This window comes from Terrapene carolina, unplaced genomic scaffold (assembly GCF_002925995.2).
Source record: "Terrapene carolina triunguis isolate 2854851 unplaced genomic scaffold, T_m_triunguis-2.0 Scaffold613, whole genome shotgun sequence".
Lineage (NCBI taxonomy): Eukaryota > Metazoa > Chordata > Testudines > Emydidae > Terrapene > Terrapene triunguis.
The window spans coordinates 6467676-6480279 of NW_020664964.1; positions in this window are offsets into that span (position 1 = coordinate 6467676).

Below are 12604 nucleotides of genomic sequence, written 5' to 3' on the forward strand. Positions count from 1 at the left end.
TGTCATTTTCCGGGGGATTTCGGTAAAGGTTTAAGGGGGGGGGGGGTTTCCAGGGGACGCTTAACATTGGTTAATCTGCAGATAGCTGGAATTGGAAATAATTATAGCAGCAAGGATGATTAACTCTCTGCAAAAACAATTTCTCAATACCAAGCAACTTTATAAACTTTGCGGTTTTATGTTTCCAAAGCCTTGCGGTTATTATGTTTCTAAAGCCGTTTCTTTAGTTTCCAACAGACTTTGTAATTCTCTCTCCCCCTCCCCTCCTCTGTTACTCCTTTTGCCTGGGGTTTGGCAGAGAATTGAATTGTGCAGTACTGTTCAGGCTTTCAGGCCTTCTCTATTCTGCACAAAGGTCACCATCATGACAGTCTTCTGTTGGAGGTGTTTTGGGGCCTGTAGGCCCAGAACTTTGGTTATCGGAAAGAAGACCCCTTGTTCTGTTTCCCCACATGAAAGAACAGGTTAAGGACTATTTAGAAAAGCTGGACATGCACAAGTCCATGGGTCCAGATCTAGTGCATCGGGGTGCTGAAGGAATTGGCTGATGTGATTGCGGAGCCATTGGCCATGATCTTTGAAAATTCATGGCGATTGGGGGAGGTCCCGGACCATTGGAAAAAGGCAAATATAGTGCCCATCTTTAAAAAAGGGAAGAAGGAGAACCCAGGGAACTACAGACCAGTCAGCCTCACCTCAATCCCAGGAAAAATCATGCAGCAGGTCCTCAAGGAAACCATTGTGCAGCAGTTGGAGGAGAGGAAGGTGATCAGGAACAGTCGACATGGATTCATCAAGGGCAAGTCATGCCTGACCAACCTGATTGCCTTCTATGATGAGATAACTGGCTCTGTGGATATGGAAAAAGCAGTGGATGTGATATATCTTGACTTTAGCAAAGCTTTTGATACGGTCTCCCACAATATTCTTGCCAGCAAGTTAAAAAACTATGGATTGGATTAATGGACTATAAGGTAGATAGAAATCTAGCTAGATTGTCAGGCTCAACAGGTAGTGATCAACAGCTCGATGTCTAGTCGGCAGCCAGTATCAAGCGGAGTGCTCCAGCCGTCAGTCCTGGGGCCGGTTTTGTTCAAGATCTTTATTAATGATCTGGACAATGGGATAGACTGCACCCTCAGCAAGTTCACAGATGACACTAAGCTGGGGGGAGAGGTAGATATGCTGGAGGGTTGGGATCAAGTCCAGAGTGACCTAGACAAATTGGAGGATTGGGCCAAAAGAAATATGATGAGGTTCAACAAGGACAGTGCACAGTCCTGCACTTAGGATGGAAGAATCCCATGCACTGCTACAGGCTGGGGACCAACTGGCTAAGCAGCAGTTCTGCAGAAAAGAATGTGGGGATTACAGTGGATGAGAAGCTGGAAATGAGTCCAGCAGTGTGCTCTTGTTGCCAAGAGGGCTAACGGCATATTGGGCTGCATTAGTAGGAGCATTGTCAGCAGATCGAGGGAAGTGATTATCCCCCTCTCTTTGGCACTGGGGAGGCCACATCTGGAGTACAGCATCCAGTTTTGGGCCTCCCACTACAGAAAGAATGTGGACAAATTGGAGAGAGTCCAGCGGAGGACAACAAAAATGATTAGGGGGCTGGAGCACATGATTTATGAGGAGAGGCTGAGGGAACTGGGCTTGTTTAGTCTGCAGAAGAGAAGAGTGAGGGGGGATTTGATAGCAGCCTTCAACTACCTGAAGGGGGGTTCCAGAAAGGCTGGAGCTAGGCTGTTCTCAGTGGTGGCATATGAAAGAACAAAGAGCAATGGTCTCAACTTGCACTGTGGGAGGTCTAGGTTGGATATTAGGAAAAAACTATTTCTCTAGGAGGGTGGTGAAGCACTGGCATGGGTTACCTAGGGAGGTGGTGGAATCTCCATCCTTAGAGGTTTTTAAGGCCTGGCTTGACAAAGCCCTGGCTGGGATGATTTAATTGGTGTTGGTCCTGCTTTGAGCAGGGTGTTGGACTAGACCTCCTGAGGTCTCGTCCAACCCTAATCATCTATGATTCTATGGCCTCAAATAATTCCATTAATAATGACCTCTGTTACATTACATTTACATGACTCAATTGGGCCTTTTTCTGTCACACTTCCCCAAAATGCATGTTTTTTTAATGGTTACCACACAGATACACCCATTGCCTATATCAAACACTCCTGTGCCATTAGAGGCTAAATATTGCATGGTATATTGTCCGCTTGAATGGTTCAAATGACATCCCCTTAGGGCCAAGTTAGTTGTGGGCACACCCATTTGCTTCATCCCCACTCTTCACAATGTTTTGTTAATTCTACTAATTTATAATTCCCTCCTTCTTAAGTCAAGTGTGTCCCACTTATTTCTATTTGTCATAATTCTCAATTAATAATTTTTGGCAACACCGAGGCCATTGCTGTCTTTCTTTGCTTCCCTGTGTTATGTAACAACATTCTACCTTTTCCAATTAAACTCCATATATTTCTTCCATCCTGTAATTTGTTGATTCCATATATGAGGATCTTTGAACCATTCAAAAGGCCATTTCCCATTACTTAACAGATTAACCTCTCTCTCTCTCTCTCTCTCTCTCTCTCTCTCTATGTATTGTATCCCATAAGTTTGCATCAGTACACATTGTATTGCTAGTAGAGTTTTATTGTCAATTTCAGACACACCAAATAGATTTACATTTATAGACCTTTTCAAGGCTTGGGCTTGTTTCAATTGGAGTTCTACACTTATTCCTTGTTCTGATAATGCACCAAAATTTTATGTCAAACGTGTCTGTATAGCCCCCCAAATCTTACCCAAAGCTGACATTTTCTCTTGTAATGGCTCAATATCAAATGAGTTTAAAACTCCAGCTCCAATACTACCAACAATATATTCCCCTATTCCTCTCTTATTTTGTATAGTCCCGTCTCCCCATTGTTGTTGCCATGCTTGTAATAGAGGCAAGGCATATGGCATACACTCCGGATGTTGTGCACTTATGTTTACTTGCGCTCTCTCCAACCAGATTGTTCCACAATAGTTGGAGCTTCGATTACTTCTCCCCTCCTGTATGGGTGCTCGTCTGCCAGGATTCTTGATGCAATCTTGTTTACTGGTATCTGATTAATAAACATAAAAAAAACCTGACCATATGCCTGAAAATATATTCCCCCATTAATTTTCCTAACGCAACTCAATCTTATTATGGAAAGATTTGTTATTACACCATATTCCCATAATTTAAGAGCCATTAACTCATTTCATCCCACATGAGTATTAGCCAATCCTTGTTCATTTGTCACATCTACGGTGACCACATCAAATCCCAAACTCCAAAAGGTACAGTTCACAGTACTCATATTCAGATTGTTCTCATGATAACTAAATCTAAACCTTAGGTGACCTTCCCCCCTTAGTATGTAGAAATATCTTCATTGCTCTTCCAAATCTTTTGGCTTTAGATATTCCCATGTCACATTTTTGCCATCTTCCCACCATATTTCAAATTTTACCTCAAAAGGTTTTTCTTTACATCTGGTTTTGTTTGGTCCTGTTTTTCCCATTCTGTCCCACGAATAGTCAAATGTATTATCCCCTTTGATCCATACCTCCATCCTAGAGGTGCTCCCATATGTATATCCATGTATCCCTAAATTTCCCCAAATATTCAAAACACATAAAAGCCAAAAACCATATTTCCACCCTTTTTGAATTATGAGGATCCTCAATATTGAAGCCATGGCCATTATTCCATAGGAATAATGTCCTATGCTTCTGGCCATATTATTCTAAATACTTACACTAACCTCATCTATCTTCTCTTGAGCTCCAGTATTTTTTTTCTTCCTAAAATAAATCTCTCTCACACACACACCCCACAATTCTTCTACTAAGCACAAAATGCAAAGCAAAGCAAGCATAAGCAACCAATTACAAAAATTGGAGCACCATAGCCACACTCCAAATCCAAGGTCCATACAGGATAATCTCTGGTGCAATTGGGCATTCCTTTCCCTCTAAGAAAGAAAAAGAAAGGAACATGTAATCTTTAGGCCATAACTTTAATTGTGATGTGTGGATCCACTTTCCCTTTTCCCTCCCTTGTTAATCTGCACTACAGTCGGTGAAATTTTATTCATGATGGAAAACGGTCCAACCCATTTAGACTCCAGGACATGATTTTTCAATGTTAATTTCAAATATATTAATCTCCGATTTTCCATAATTTACTGTCCTGAGCCACATGAGAATCCACATAGTCTCTTGCTTTTTCAATGGCGTTGGTCAGTTTAAATTCCATTTTCTTATGTTCCATTGGTAACTCCCTTACCCATTGGGTAACTGATACCTCCTCCTCTTCTTCTGGGACAATAAAGGGCTCCACAATCTCAATCCAAAGAGAATTTGAGAAGGCTGGTAGCCAGTACTCAATGGATCACTACTTTGGATTGCCGTCAATACCATTGGCAGTTTATCATCCCAATCTTTGCCAGCTTCTTGCACTACTTTACATAGAGCTTGTTTAATAGTTTGATTCATTCTTTCTACTGTCCCTGACGATTGAGGATGACAGGGGATATGTAGTTGTTGCTTTATTCCTAAAGCTTTTAATAAACTTTAAATTACTCCTCCTACAAAATGTGACCCATTATCTGAATCAATTACTTTTGGAGTTCCATATCTACTAAACACTACTTCCCACAACTTTTTGGCAGTGGTCTCTGCAGTACGATTTCTGATTCGAATCGCCTCCACCCATCAGAAAAGGAATCTACTATCACTAATAAATACTGATTCCCCCTTTGGGTCTTAGGCAGTTTATCAATCTATTCTACTCCACGGCCCCACAATTATTTGGTGCAACAAGGGTCCTGAATTCGGTGGTCTATTTCCGTCTGCTGCATACCTTATGCAATTTTTAAACAAAATTTTCTACATCCTTTTGCACCTTAGGCCATATTCCAATTTGTTTTACTTTAAAGAGAGTATTCTCTATTCCTTGGTGGGCCATAGAGTGACACAGGTTAATAATCTCTTCTCTTTGAAGTTGGTCAGGTACCCACTTTACCTCTCCTGTTTTCTTATTCACCACATAGCCACCTTGTATATTCCAGTTTCCCCTTCCTCAGGTTTAACCTCCTGTTTTATGGCTTGAGCTCTAGTAACTACTATAACTTCCAAAGGTTCCTTTGCTGCTAATTTAGCTAAAGCAGATGCTTTATCATTCCAATATTTTTCATTCCCTTCTTGCTTTTGATAACCTTTAATATGCCTTACTCTTAATTTTCCTGGGTATTTCTTCAACCAATTATAGATTTCCAATCCTCCTTTTGGACCAAATTTTCCCCCTCAGCTGTTTCCCAAGGATTCTTTTTCCAAATCCCAATCCAGTATAACAGTCCTTTTTACCACAAAATCTGAATCCATATAAACAAAGACAGTCTGCAACATTATTTTTCTGTTTAAGCAGATCACTAAGAGCTCTGACCTCTGCTCCCTGAGCTGAAGTCATACTCACAGAACCAGAAATAGTTTCCCCATCAATTTGCATATCCCGTATATTTCTTAGAGTTCTCATGGTATGAACTACCATCTGTAAATCAAACCTCTTTTTCTCCGAGGCTTAACACTTCATCTACGGGGGGTGCTTCTTCAACTAACTTCAGTTCAGTTTCTGGAAGTGGGCATTCATGCTCCTCTCCTTCCGTCAGGAGAGCATATGGTAACATCATTGTTTGTTTATTTTCATAAGTAACATCTCTGCTAGTTAACATCAAGGTCCATTGGACCATCCTGGTATTTGATACTCCTTATTTAATTTATTATTTTATTTATTTATTTTATTTCCCCTGCAATTTTCCTGATAAAATATACTTCAGGGGAGTGAGGTGGGTATTATAATAGGGGCTGTGCCAGTAGTCAAAGCAAAAGCTTCAATGGCCCACACAGCAGCTAAACATTCTCTTTCACAGATCCCAAACTGTTGCTCCATAGGGGTTAATCTTCTAGACACGTATGCTACCGGTATTAACTTCCTGTCAATTTCCTGCATTAATATCGCCGCTAGACTTCGTTGGGTTGCTGCCAACTTAATCACAAATGGCTTGTTTATTTCTGGGAATTTCAATGCTGGAGCTTGCATCAAGGCTTGTTTTAATTAGAGAGCTTTTTCTTGTTCAGGCCCCCACTCCCATTCTTTCTTTTTTAGTAAATGCCACAAGGGTCCAGTTATAGTGGCAAAATTCCAGATGTGTTTCCTTAAATAGTTAAGCCCTCCTAACATCACCCTCAACGCATGAGACTCCTCTGGCCTTTGTAAATTAATTAATGATTTCACCTTTTGTTCATCTACCTGAATCCCTTGTTCCCTTAGGGTCTCTTGACCCCCTCACAGATGTTCTCCATACCAAATATCATTGGAATCCAAATCCAAATCTCTCTTTTTGACACACAGCCTTAACTTGCAGCTCCTGTATTTTCATTGGCTTTTTCAATGCTGCTATATTTTTCTGGCACCAACTGTGAGAAACGCTTGCGATCTCCTCTTCCTTTTCCTTAGTCAAATCCCGAATTAACTGTTTCATTCCTATCACTTGATATTAAAGCAGAAAAAGATAAATTAGACTCCTTTTCCCATTCTATCATACTTTTCTCCAATTCCCTATTTTGTTTCCACATTTGTTCTAACTGAATTTGCATTATCTGTGCCTGCCTTACTTCCCATTCCAAATTTTCCTGGCAAGTTTTAAAATTATCTTGTAATGTTTGTAACTCTGCACAGACTTCCACCTTACATACAATTGCCTATTTTACAGTTTTCCACAACAGCCATACTAGGGCCCTTTGCTGGGGTGCCTCTTCCACCCCTTTACTTCTTTTCTTAAACAGTGTTTTAAACATTATTACACTAACACGACGTGGTATCTCCCCATGTGTTTTTTTCCTCTTCACAAATAAGGAGTCACCCTTATTAGTCTTAAATAAGGACTCCCCCCCCCCATCTCAAAATCCAGCACCCCTTAATATCTCTCCACCCGCTGCATTCTCCACCACCTGTTGAGACCTCTATTGTGGGTCTCCTACAGGATGGAGAGCAAGCAGATACCGGACACAGTGTTGGTATATAATACTCTAAATGCTCTTTATTGATTACAAAACAAACCTTACTCCACATTCACACCCCAAACATACTATACCAGAGTCCAAAGGTCAGAATAGTCCCAGTGGCCAGTCGAGGTTCCTTCCATCAGGATAATATCATAAGATGCGGGGAGCCCGTGAAAACCACATCTATATCCACACGGGACTCTGGATCAATAAATGATTCTGATTTGCAGAAATCATAGGCACCCATTTATAGTTCATTCTGTTGCGTCATTGGTTCTTTGCCTTTGTTTACTAGGCCTTCTACCCACACAATTCCAAAGAGACAATCTTGGGCGGGCCACCATGATCCAAAGCATGTCATTTCCTCCAATTCTTATACAATTTTATATCAGTCCAGTGGGTCTTATTTCCTTTTCTGATGATTTTCCGTATTTTTCTCGGAACAAAATATTGTTTTTGCACAGAGTTCTAATAGTCCTTGATCTTGCTTCAGTTGCTAACTTGCAACGCACACATTCATGTCAAGCATGTGTCATTCATACCAGGCCTCAATGACCTATAACATATAATCACAATGTATTTGGAGATATATATATATATCCAGGATGCCATGTCTGGCCGCCAGACGGGTGCCTCCATCCCCCTTGGAAGAGAGTCACCAACCACTGTTACATTTGCTCCTAGGAGCAGTGGCTGCAATCCTCCCAGCCTTGGGGGTACATGGCTTCTCCTTTATTACCTTTGGGGGTGATACAGCTATATTCTTGCTGGGATGCATGAAGGAAGACTACACCACACTCAGGAAGATGCTTAAAGAAATACAGGTTGTGTCAGCAGCAACAAGGGCTGGGTTAAATATCTAGGGGTTACTCTTCACAATACAAAACCAGTTCCAGCATCCACCCAGTAATCTGGGAAATTTAAACACCACGCTGGGTGCCTCTAAGAGTCAAAAGAAGAGGAGTACTTGTGGCACCTTAGAGACTAACAAATTTATTTGAGCATAAGTTTTCGTGGGCTACAGCCCACTTCTTCAGATGCATAGAATGGAATATATAGTAAGGATATATATACATACAGACCATGAAAAGGTGGAAGTAGTCATATCAACTCTAAGAGGCTAATTAAGATGAGCTATAATCAGCAGGTCTCTATTCAAACCTAAGTTAATGGTATCTAGTTTGCATATTAATTCAAGTTCAGCAGTTTCTCGTTGGAGTCTGTTTTTGAAGCTTTTCTGTTGCAAAATTGCCACCTTTAAGTCTGTTACTGAGTGACCAGAGGTTGAAGTGTTCTCCTACTGGTTTTTGAATGTTATGATTCCTGATATCAGATTTGTGTCCATTTATTCTTTTGCATAGAGACTGTCAGGTTTGGCCAATGTACATGGCAGAAGGGCATTGGTGGCACATGATGGCATATATCACATTGGTAGATGTGCAGGTGAATGAGCCCCTCATGGTATGCAAACTAGATACCATTAACTTAGGTTTGAATAGAGACTGGCTGAGTCATTACACAGATTGAATCTATTTCCTCATGTTAAGTATCCTCACACCTCTTGTCAACTGTCTGCAATGGCCCATCTTAATTATCACTACCAAAGTTTTTTTCCCCCCTCCTGCTGATTATAGCTCATCTTAATTAATTAGCCTCTTAGAGTTGATATGGCTACTTCCACCTTTTCATGGTCTGTATGTGTATATCTCCTTACTATGTTCCATTCTATGCATCTGAAGAAGTGGGCTGTAGCCCACGAAAGCTTATGCTCAAATAAATTTGTTAGTCTCTAAGGTGCCACAAGTACTCCTGTTTTTTGCAAATACAGACTAACACGGCTGATACTCTTAAATCTAAGAGTCAATACTTCCCCTCTGGCAAGCACTGAGTCTGTGTATAATGAAAGAAAAATGGTATTAAAAGGGAAAGGGAGCCCAGCATTAATTTGGGAAAACACCACAACCACAATTCTAAAGCATGTAATCATTAGTAAGCACCCACCCCACAGTACATTGGACAGTGTCCTTTTGCCTTAGTGTGAAAATCTAATGAACAAATGTCCCTTTAAGAAGCCATTCCCCTTTTCCTCTGCTTCACCCCACTCACAGATGGCTGTCCTTGGTCAGCAAAGACTCAGAGGTGCATTCACGTGCGTTCATCTCCCATTCCTGAAAAGTGGGGGGGCACCGAGCATTGCCTCTGCTGCTGCCACAGCCTCTGGAACTAGCTTGCTGCTGCTGCCGCCATCTTTGCTGCTGTGGCCACTGTACTCTGCCACTGTTAGCCTGTGCTACCACCAGCTGCTTGGTACCACTGTTATCTCTGCCACTGCCTGGCACTCATTGCCATCTCTGGCACGGTTATCATTGCTGCTGCTTACTGACACTTCTGCAATGCTGTGTTTGGAGGTTCCACCATGTAGCCCACCTCTCAGCGATTTCAGCTCTTAGTGATTTTACTGTGTAGTGAGGAACCTCACTGTCAGTGCAGCCTTTGCCCTCTTTCACTGCAACGCTGTCCCCACACCAGGTCTAAAGCTTAGCCTCTAGACCTGCTCATCAGTGATTTCAGATCTAGTAGTCACTGGACAGAGCTAAGAACTCTGTTGAGCCTGACCAGCTCTGTCTTTAAACACAGGAGAGAGGAGGGTCAGGTGGTGTCTAGGATTCTTTAAACAGAGTCCACACCACCAGGTGAAACACCTAACCCCATCCCCTCTGACTTTTACTGGGATTTGGCATCCCTAACCCTGGCTTAGCATGTGAGGTTCAGTTTAGGGTGACCCCCTCAATCAGGCCAGGCTAAGTATAGTTCTGCTTCCCTTTACTCATATAAAAAAGGATAACATTTCTTTACCCTGCATTCAAATTTAAATTTTGAATATTTAAGCTAATGTTAAAATTATCTGCTACACAGGTTAAATAAAGAGTTTCTATACATCTGGGTAAAATGCTTAAATTAGTCAAAAAGTATAAAGTTTGGTTTTAAAATGTCATACAATACATATACTACATAATCTGCAATATCCCAAATTAAGGTTAATAAATTCAATGATACAGTTTAAATATTGGCATCCAAATATTTGGATAAATCATTCATAACAAGTTATACTAAGAGTAGCTTGGGAAAGCAAATATAGCAATAAGTGTAGATTGGCCCTCAGTAATTGAGAATTTAGGATAGGTTGTCCCTCAATAAATACAAACCATTACAGAAGTATTTCAGTTACTTTTCCAACTTCACTTTTCAATGGCACTCTAGCTTATTTCTCCTGGTATTGACAATGTCCAGTGATGTGTTCTAAATTGAGGTCTCTTGACCACCTGATGGACTCTGACACCATGAGTCACCACGTCAGCAGAGCGTAGCGCTGACCAATTCCACATTCCTGAAACACTTGCTCGTTACTAGGATACCATGCACCCTGGGGTCCGATGATCAGAGCATGTGTTTGAACTTCATAACCCCTAGCTCTCAAGGCATCAGCCAGAGGGGTATATTTCTCCACCTTTCAAGCTCAGGCATCGGGGAAGGCTGGGGTCCTGATGTCACAGTTCCTTTTGACAACCACCACAAGGCTCTTCTTCTGTTCCTCATTAGTAATGATGATGTCCGGTCACAGTGAATAGTTCCAGCAATAGTGGAGTTCACAGTAACCTTCCCCTTGGGTGGCAGGATGGTTTTGACTAGGCGATCTTGGATGGCATTGTGGCACAGCTATTAGGCTCTGGAATGGGGCTTGCAGCTACGCAAAACATGGGGTAGCGGCTCATCGGAATAGCCCCATTTTCTGCATCGCTTGTCCCGATTCCCGTGCCGGACAGTTCCATTCAGTGGGACACAATTGAATCAGGCCCTGTGGATGAAAGTGAATCATAACCCAAAACCAACCAAACTGATCACTTTGGCAAATCAGCTCTGTCCGCTGAACACTTAGGCAGAGTAGGTGTGTATATGCAAATATGGTCTGCTTCTGAAGTCTTTTCCCCCCACTTAATCACTACATGTCAAGGGAAAGCTCATTCAGATCCTGCTTATAATTCTGGTCAACAGATGGCTCAGGCAATGGTGTTACAAGAAAGGTTTTGGGATGTTTGACCACTAAGAGGAATTCATGTACACAGGACTGTTCTCATGGGATGGACTACACCTGAGGAGGGAGGGAAGTAGAAATCTGAGATGGAGGTTGGCAGGCCACAACACATCATTGTCTCTCTAGATTGGGACAATATTTGGCCTCAGGACTGGTCCCATACTTTCTGATCCCCTGATTCATGAAGAGCATGGAGACAGACCCTTCACCCCTTCCCTGCCTCAGTGGGATGAAGGGAGTGACTGAGGACAATTCCCTCAGGAATCTCAGTATCCATAGGTGAGAAGGGCTGATTCCCCAAGGATCCTCCTGTATTTCAGGGTATCCCCAGGAAGGAGCCAGTGAATCTTCTCTGAGGACCATCTCCTGGATTTCACAGTGGTTTGAGGCTGTCACTCCTCAAGTAGGCCTGGTGCCCTGTCATTAGTGCTCAACAGAACCATGCAGAGACCTGGACTGGCATCCCATCCCCTTCCCTCCATCCCCTGAAGGAAGAAAAGCCCCAACATTGTACTGCAGTAATTACCCTGGCCAAGTATGGCTCAAAGGAGTCCCAGCTGGGAGAACACAATGGAAATGTGGATCCTCCAGTCTCTCCTTTGCAGACTTCCCATAGGGATAAGGTAAAGTCCCCCCAGCCCCTACCCATTGTGCTCACCTCCAAGATGTACTGGAGCTTGTCTGTGATGTGGATTTCTTCCAGCAGACTCTTCAGAATGATATCCAGGTTCTCTGCACAGACATTGTGCAGAGCTTGTGAGAGGAGGAAAAGCAATGGGTCAGAGTCATGGAACCCGGGGCTCCGCTTGCCGTGGAATGATTAGGAGCACTGCCAGGTTTATAATGGTGCCAGTGATGCCATGGAGCCGGGCCCATGCTCATAAGGGCCCCCGGCCTGCTCCACTTGCACTGTGCCCCGAGACCCCACTGGCTCCCCTCCACCCACCACTTGCTCCTCTTGGCCTGCCCACTGGCTGGCGGAGAGCTTCTCTCCTCTCCCTAGCCCCACTCCCCTGCTCCTCTCTGCCCCCTGGCCAGACCCCAATGCACCTCCAGCTGCAGGCAGTCTCTACTTCCCACCACATGTGGGGCCCCACCTGTCTCCCTGGAGTTGAGCCGCCTGGGACTGGTGCAGAAGCCTGGCCAGTCTCAGCTTGGTAGGGGTGGGGAGGGGGGAAAACACTCCCATCACTCCCGAGGGGCTGGAGCAATTCCCCACCCCAGGACCAGCCCTGGCTGCGCTGCCATCTCAGCCTGGCAGACAGTTGCCTCCCAGCAGAGCAGGGAGGCAGGGCGTGGGAGAGTAGGTCTCTGGAGTGTGTGTGTGGGGGGGGGATGAGCTGTTAGGGGGTGGTGAAAATGTGTGTTGGAGCACTAGGGAGTGGGGGTTCTGTGTAGGGTGCTGGGCAG